The following is a 6506-nucleotide window of genomic DNA, read 5'->3' as shown; positions in this document are numbered from 1 at the left end:
GCATATAAAATTTCTCAACTTTGATTTAATTTTCTCGTGTTTCTTTCTTGTATTCAACGACCATTTTTTTTTCTTTTCTTTGGGTAATATAATATTATTATTATGTCAAAAAGGTTTTTTTTTTATAGAGAATCTCATCCTGCGGTGTCGTTACATTTATTTTTTTCAAAAAAAAAAAATTTAGCATAAACTTTTCCTTTTTTTTTTTTTATTTACCAGTGATTGTTTAGAATAATCTTAATCATAAACTTAATTATTAATCATGAGTTATTAATCATGAGGTTGTTTACTAAACTAAAATCCAACTAGGGTTTTTCTTTATTTTATTTAAATTTTTTTTTTTACTAGTTTAGAGTTGAATTTGTCAAGCAAAAATATATGCGATTCAGGCAATGGTGTAACACCACGTGGATTAACGCCTTAACTTCCTGGAATCATGAGTCCGGCATATAGAAGTCTCACATAATTTACAATCCATACATTACATAATAATATAACACATTACATCACATATCACATCACATATCACATCACAACATATCGTATCCAAATACATTATATCATAACATATGCATGAGCTACATGAATGCAACTATACTACTATCTAACCCATATTCACACAATCACAAACCAAAGTCCTACTGGACAATGATGGAACAACATAGGTAAGAAAAATCCTAAACCAAGAGCTTACCTCTCGAAGCATTTATATCACGCTTACTTGACAGACAAGAAAGCTATTCCAAATCCTCTGAACTTTGATCTTGGTCCATAATATCACCTAATTCACATCATAATACTTTACTTGTTAACTTAACATACTTAACAATTTCATTATTGACAATTCATGCCCATACCACAAGTACGACCTAATAACCCTTAACTTGACATTTGTTCATGATCTGACCAATGCAATATGGGCTGGCCAAAGTGTATCGGGCTAAATCACACACGGTTGAAGTGAGAAGGCTTTTGGGTTATCTTTTTCCTGGGCTGGAGGTTGTTGATGATGATGTGAGGACTTTGATTCTCCTTCAGCGCGATGATCCTGACTGGGGGAGGTACCTGCAATGACACTCTGACGCTCAAGTCATTATCAATGTCAGATTTATGTGTATTCTTACAGAATTAGATTGTTATACCTGGGCATGTACCATTTGTTTATATAGTGGTTTTGATGCCGCCTTAGGAAGGCGATATGACCTCTGATTGGCTGTTTATGGGCTACAGGTTCAGCTGGGGCTTCCATAGCCTTATCTCATTATGTCAGGCTATCTTGGTAGAGTGGTGGCAAGCTGGTATTGTCTTCTGTTTATTTGTTCAATGGCGCGGTGGATCTTTATAGTTCTTGTGATTGCTTCCTTATCTTTGAAGTTATGCTGAAGGGCGGTTTGGGCACGATGGTAACATCGCACCCTCTAATGCGCAATTGATGACATCGTGCCTCATTCTGGGCCTGATGGGTTTGGGCCTTGTTCTATGAATTTTGGCCTTTGATGGGCCTATCATATTTTATCCAAATCAGTTGCGCCCTAGCTCGTAGCTTTGGTATTTACAAAGCTGGGAGATATATATATTTTCCAGGGCGGTAAGTCTTTGGCGCGCTCACTTGATGTCGCCCATGTTATGCCGAAGAATCATCTTTACTTACCGCTTAGAAAGGTTGATTAGATATTTAACTGTCAGAGGCATTAAATGCCACCATAATTACATGGGTGTATTAGTGACTAACGTGGGACATTTTAGAATCTAATCCATTTACCTTCTGCCCACGTGCCCTCCTTCTAATCCGCTTAACTCAACACATTTTAACCCTTTGGCTTTCCTTGTGGTGACTTTTCATATTTGTACTGAGCTTTTGAATTTGGAGGGAAGTTCATTCCTAAGTATCAACCTCTTCCAAAAAGGTTTTCTTCTCTAGTGTTCTTTTGCCAGTGATCGTTTTCGATGTGTTGACACGTCTTGCTTCCACTCTCATTTCGTTGAAGTATAAAACTCAAGTATGTTTCTACCTTTTTTAATTCCTCGTGTTCTTGTTTTATGGTTGTGTTTTTCTTGTATTTGAGCTTGCACATGTCTGATAATTGCAAACTTTTGAATTTTATCAGAACGACCGAACGGTCTGGTTCTACCAGTCCTCTACCCAGGTCTTTACCTAGGTCAAGATAATTAGGAACTAGGGAATCGTGACTAACTGGTAAATGTGCTGCCCCCTGGAAGAAAGTGAAATTGAGTGATAAATGTTCTTCTTCTTTTCGATGTTTCGAAATTGGTTCCACGTCCCGAAAACCTAATCGTGGGATAACCAGATCCTTGTCGCAATAGAGTTCGTCTCTTTTTCAAAAAAATCTTCCTATTATGGTGAATCCTATTTTAATATCAAGTGATTCCACTTCGAATTCTGGTTTTGGTTATAAGTTCGTTAATGCCCTAGACTCTGAATCTTCCCCTTCAATTTCATCGCGCAATACTTCGTCGTCTATCGCGCGAGATCAGTCAAACCAAAGGAGTCCAAGTCCTTTGCCTTTAAATGTTATTTACCCAGCTGGGTACCCGTATAAGAAACGAAATTTTGACAACTTTAAATCTGCATTTGCTAGTTCCTCGTCGACTTCTTCTAGCTCTACTAATTCCTCCTCCTCTGAACTAGATTTGATCTCGCCTCAAATTAAAGAAATCATGGTTAGGCGCGGTGCAACTGATAAAAAGAAGCAAAAGCATGATCCTAAGGCAACTGGATCAGGTAAAAGTGGTATTCGAGATGAAGAGGCTTTAGATTGAGTGTCCAACATTGTTTTAGGCACTGTCTGTATATATAGTTCACCAGAAGAGTTGGAAGAATTGAAGGTTGCCATCTATCTTACCCCAAACAGATCACAAGATGAAAAGTGGGAGTTAGATGTCGTTCCCTTAAACGAACGAGTATGCTCAGCGAGCGCTGATAATTCTTCCAGACACTTCATGATGATGTATGCCTACTTCTTCCTGACGATAGGCGTGCGTCTGCCTTTTTTATCTTTTGTCTGTAAATTACTGACTCATATCAATATGGCTCTTACACAATTATCTCCAAATGCTTGGGGTTTTATTAGGGTATATGAGATGGTTTGTAAAACATATAACCTATTTCAATCCCCGGAGTCCTTCTTGTGTCTGTTTAGTGTTTTGGGACCACGTTCCAACTGGGTTTCTTTTAGGAGAAATTCCAAGCATAAATTCTGCGATTCCTATCTAAGGAAGATTAACAAATGGACCACAAATTTCTTCAAGATTTACCCAGCGAAAGGTTCCTAAGCTTTTTTTCTTAAAAGAAGAAAACAATACTCCTATCTTCCCTCTATATTGGACACAACACCCTTCAGAGGATCATAAGTTGAACTATAATTTTGATGATTTGAATGATTGCGAACAGCATACAGTTACCCCGTTATGTAATATAGCACGAGAAGTTTCTGATTCCGGTTACTTGAGTACTAATAAACCTTTGGTTTACCATGTTTTTAGGCTAGATTATATAAGAGTTATGTAGTAGAATGCATGGAATTCAAGGTTTTACAACATATAAGTCATAAGATAGGAAATTGAGCTGACGTTTTGATGTTATTTGCAATTTGAAGGTAAAACCACAAAGATTTGGTGCTAAAATTGCTAAAGAAATCATGACGAAGAAGTAGCGGCTCAATATGGAACCAAAGGAAGCCAAAATATTACAATTCAAGTGCCAGAAGAGCACGCTCAAGCGCACAGATGCACGCTCAAGCGCCCAAGAAGACAAGAATTTATCCTCGAGGAGCACGCTCGAGCGCTCGAGCGCGTGAGGGCAGGCAGAATAGCAAATTGCAGGCACTTAAGCACGCTCAAGCGGCCAACAGAGCGCTTGATCGCCCAAGCACATTCTAGACAACAAAGATTTACCAAGATTTGCTGAGATTTTCCAATGAAGATCAGATTTTGATATCCGGAATTAAAATGGAAACATATCGACTCCGATTTAAAGAGATTCATGGAAGATTGAAGCAAGATTATAACAACATTCAAAGTCTTAAATCTGTCACCAATCTACAAGATCTTAAACGCAAAAGGAAATAATTATAAAATCAATTACAAATCTGATATGGATACGGTGAGAGACGCAATGAAGGATGTGGCTTTGAAGATTATAAATAGGGAGCTGAGGGTCAGACCAATTCACCAATTCACAAGTCCAGAGAATCAGATAGAGACCTGAAGGAGGAATCCTTTTGCGAAGCGCTGGAACACTGAGGAACCAAGTCAACATCACACCAATGGAGGCTTGGGAACTATTTTCTTTCTTATTGCTTTTGAATTCAGTATGCTAGGCTAAGTTTTTCTGTAGTTAGGGGTAGATGGAACCCAATTGAATCCTTATGTTTATGAATTAAATTGTTCTTGAATTCTTTTCTTTTTATAATTGAATAAATTTATCCGTCTTTAATGATTTCTATGAGTTTCCTCCTTATAGATTGATTTTGGGGAATTGTATGACAATAGGGATGTTGGTGCATGAACCCTGACTTGATAAATTTATCATAATCCTTGTGATCTAGGGATAGACATAGGGCAATTGTGCAATCTTTAAATTCTTGATCTTAATGCATGTTTTCTTGGGGAATAATCGGGGAACTAGAGTTCTTTCAAGATCACATAGATTTAGGGTAACAAGGAATTGAGCCCTAATTAACTTAGATATAATTGATTGACATTATATTAAGAAAATGTTCTTGACTGTTTAATTCACAACATAACGAAGATATTGGGGGAAGTCGAAACCCTAACTACGCTTGTTTTACATTCTTAATCAATCATCTTTCAATTGTCTTTTTAATTCTGAAATTTCTTTAATTACATCTCATTACTTGTCTTTAATTTTTAAGTTCCTTAATTACAATTCTCTCAAATCCAACTTTTGATTGTCCAACTAAAATGCGATTAGCGAACTAGTGCTTGAAATTCTGATCCTCGTGGGAACGATCTCGTACTCCGGTACACTTTATTACTTTACGACCAGTGCACTTGCCGAGTCGCAACAAGTTTTTGGCGCCGTTGCCGGGGATCGAATTCTTCAACATTAGAAGTAACTAATTACCTTTTAGATTGAACGTTTTAATTTTATACAGTTTAAACATTCTTCAAAAAACATTTTTTTGCAGAAAAAAAAAATTATGCATCAATTTTCTGCATATTTTAATTTTCTGCATTCTTTTTCAATTTTTTATTTTTCTGTTTTCTGTTTTTTTTAATTCCTATTTTTCTGCACATCTTTTCAATCTTAGTTTATGCAAGGTACTCTTAACCCGCGAATTTTGCAGTTTGATCCTCAGATAGAAAAGACAGAAAGGAAACTTAGGAAGGATGCAAAAGCAAAGAAAGCGAAAGAAGCAAAAAAAAAACCTCAAGTTCAACGGAACCTAAGGAGGAACCGATGGCAGAAAACAATCAACTCACTCCAAGGACCTTGGGAGATTATATGACTCCAGCCTGAGTTGCACAGACGGCGAGCATTGTTAGACCGACCATCGAAGCTAACAACTTCGAGCTGAAGCCGGTGCTGTTGCAACTGATTCAAAAAGAACAGTTCGCTGGAGGAAGCCTAGAGAAACCCTATAGTCATCTTGATGATTTCCTCCTTTACTGTGATACATTAAAAGTGAATGGAGTTTCTCGTGACGCTATCTTGCTCAGACTATTTCCATGCTCATTGAAGGATGATGCAAGAGCTTGGCTGCAGTCTCAACCTGAAGGAAGCATAACCAGTTGGGATGACCTAGCAAGGAAATTCTTGGCCAGATTTTTCTCAGCTTCAAAGATGGCAAGACTCAAAGCGGAAATCACCTCTTTTGAACAAAAAGAAAGAAAATCTTTGTACGAGGCTTGGGAACGATTCAAAGGATTACTCAGGAAGTGTCCTCAACATGGAATTGAAGCATGGGAGAAAGCAAGAATCTTTTTCCAAGGGATGATGTCCAACACAAGAACACTGGTAAATGCTGCTGTAGGAGGCTCCTTGAAAACAAAAACTCCAGAGGAAGTGCTAGAATTTTTGGAATCCTTAGCTTCTCAAGAATTTGACAATGCCCCAGTTTCACAAAGGAGAGCAGGAATTATGAAGCTCGACGGCTATGATGCAATCTAGCCCAAAATGAACAAATGTTGCAAATGCTCCCTGCAGTGCCTCCCAGAACCGAGATGTGAACTTCGGGTCCCTATCACTGATGATACTCTCGGGCACCCCGTGAAGCCTCACGATCTCGCGAACATATAGTTTGGCCAACTGCTCAGTAGTGAAGCTCACCTTCACTGGAAGAAAATGGGCAGACTTCGTCAGTCTGTCCACAATGACCCATATCGAGTCACAGCCAACCTGAGTCTTTTGCAAACCCACAACGAAATTCTCTCCCATTTCCATTCCGGAATCTCAAGAGGTTGAAGTCTACCAAACGGCTTCTGATGTTCAATCTTCACCTTCTGGCAGATCAAACACTTAG

The 6506-nt window shown here is 38.2% G+C and overlaps 1 non-coding gene across 1 annotated transcript; it reads right to left on the bottom strand.

The window, feature by feature from the left end:
• Positions 1-5833: 5833 nt before the first annotated feature.
• On the bottom strand, positions 5834-5940 carry LOC133303589 (small nucleolar RNA R71). Its single transcript, XR_009750494.1, has one exon. It is a non-coding gene; the product is annotated as a small nucleolar RNA R71 (small nucleolar RNA).
• Positions 5941-6506: the final 566 nt, after the last annotated feature.

This window comes from Gastrolobium bilobum, unplaced genomic scaffold (assembly GCF_033153095.1).
Source record: "Gastrolobium bilobum isolate Gb01-03AN ecotype WA unplaced genomic scaffold, APGP_CSIRO_Gbil_v1 utg7046, whole genome shotgun sequence".
NCBI lineage: Eukaryota > Viridiplantae > Streptophyta > Magnoliopsida > Fabales > Fabaceae > Gastrolobium > Gastrolobium bilobum.
Note: the sequence above shows the minus strand (reverse complement) of the source record. Positions and strands in the feature narration are given on the sequence as shown.